This window comes from Tenrec ecaudatus, chromosome 5, assembly GCF_050624435.1.
Source record: "Tenrec ecaudatus isolate mTenEca1 chromosome 5, mTenEca1.hap1, whole genome shotgun sequence".
NCBI classification, from domain to species: Eukaryota; Metazoa; Chordata; class Mammalia; order Afrosoricida; family Tenrecidae; genus Tenrec; species Tenrec ecaudatus.
The window spans coordinates 101377126-101379329 of NC_134534.1; the positions used below are offsets into that span (position 1 = coordinate 101377126).

Genomic DNA, 2204 nt, shown 5'->3' on the forward strand with positions numbered 1-2204 from the left:
GTGATAACCCTAACCCTCGCTCCTGAAGGTTGCAGATTATTAGCAAGTCTGCCTGAATTGTTTTGTAATTTTCTATTGCCTTAACCACAAGCCATCGGAGTACTAAGAAGCACCCCAATGGATCTCCTGCATCCCAGGCATATATTTTCTTACTCCCAGTGTGGAATAGCAACTCAGTTTCTCCAAGATAATCACACTGACACTCTGGTATGAGAGGTGTCAACTGACCAGGTATAGAAGTCTCATTCAAATCAGCTGTGTTTAAGGGGATCTGATGGCCTAGGTATATACAAGGCAGAGAGGGCTGGTCAGACAGTTATAGTGACAGTTATAGTTTTCAGGACTGCAAATGGGAAATTTTGATAGATTTTCTCAAAGCACACGGGACATTCATGGAACTTTTTATGAAGAAATTTTAAAAAATTTTTAAATGGCATTGGTGAGGAAACATGAGCTAAGGCTTTTGTTTCCTTCCCCACCCAATGACAGTGCACTTGCTCAGTAAGGGTAGCATGACTATTGTATTCAAATTTCATTAGGAAATCTTACGCCATCCAACCTAGAGCTCTGACCTTACCTTTCAGGTGTTTTTTGCTCCCCAAACTCATATAAAATTTAAAAGAAGGCAACTTGAGTCCCTTAAGTGTGTCAGTACTTCAGGTTTTGGGGTTTTTTAAATTATGCTGTATTTATTACTTTAGAGATCTCTTCATTTACGTAACCCAGGTCATTTCACACACTGCTCTGTCTGGCAGCTAGTCTTTTGGCTTCCTCATCAGCAATGGCGAGGTGGATCCCTTGCCCTCAGGAAAGAGAAATCCACGGTTTGTTGCTTTTTCCAATAACAAAAATGTTGGAAAGCCAGGTGGAAAGGGTATTGCCATCGGCATCTTTCACATGAATCACATCAAGAGAACCAGGCTGTCTCTTCCTATTGGTGATCACACTAATTCTTCCAAGGTTAGGGCCTCCAGTCACCATACAAACGTTGCCGGTGTCAGACTTGATGAAATCAGTCATCTTTTTAGTCTCCAAATCAATCGGAATGGTGTCATTCACCTTGATGAGGGGACCAGGAGGGCGGGTGTTTCGAGCATCTTGAGTCCTGAGGTGGGAGATTCTTTTTATGTTCACAAAGATCTTTCTTACTTTGTACAACTTGTGCTTTGCCTCCTCAGGTGTCATGAGGTGAACAGCAAAGCAACCCTTGGTGTCATATATCTGATGGAAATTCTCTCCAGTCTTGTCCATGCTGATGACAGTCATAAAACCAGCAGGGTTTAGACCTTGCCATCAATCTTAATGATGCACATTTTTAAAACTTCATCTCCACTGTATGCACATTTTTAAACTTCATCTCCTCTCAGAGAATACTTAAGTTTATTCCTTAAAAAGAGATCAGGGGGAGACATTCTCTCTACTTGTGAGGACCAGTGGATGGACAAGGACCAAACACACCAGTGAGTTTGTCCAGCATCCAATGCTTTAAAGCAGTTGCATGCTTAAGATGTTTCTTGGGACCTTGAGCCATGGCTGCGCTGAGTACTGCAGTCTTGATGAGGTATACATTGAAGAGTGCAGAATTCTTTGGGGGAAAGGGTAAACTCAATTCCACCTAGTCAAATGGACTCATAGCAACGCTGTACGACAGGGAAGAACTGCCCCCAGGAGTTTCTGAGGCTGTAAATATCTATCAGAACAGAAAGTCTCATCTTCTGTGTCGTAGTTGTGGTTTCTATTTGGTGATGCTGCAGTTAGCAGCCCAATGTGTAACCTTCAATGCCACCAGGGCTCATTTGGTTGAGGGTAGGAGAAACAGAAACACCTTCTTCAGAAGTATATAGACCTAGATGTGTTGAGAAACAAAAGTTTCACATTTTGATATTTTTGTTTAATAATGGTTTCTGTTATTTTAAAGTAATATTTTGGGCCATTTTCACGTCCTTTGGAGAAAATGTAAATCAAAGATGCATAAATCTTTCTCTCTTTGATGGTACAGAACCAGCAATACAAGATTATGAGTATAGAACTGCTTCCTAGCTACTGAGAAAAAAGGAATTCCATTTTTGAAGACTTTAGCTAGTTGGGTTGTATGCATCATTGTGGAGCACAGACACATCACAGAGTGGTAAAGCCTATTTTATCCCCTCCCCTCGCCTCTATTACATAGCCCTCAGCTCTCAGCTCTATACTGATATCCAGAC

The 2204-nt window shown here is 41.5% G+C and overlaps 1 pseudogene; it reads right to left on the reverse strand.

Annotated features, from left to right (window-relative positions):
- Positions 1-732: 732 nt before the first annotated feature.
- On the reverse strand, positions 733-1531 carry LOC142449206 (small ribosomal subunit protein eS4, X isoform-like; annotated as a pseudogene).
- Between the last annotated feature and the right edge of the window lie 673 nt (positions 1532-2204).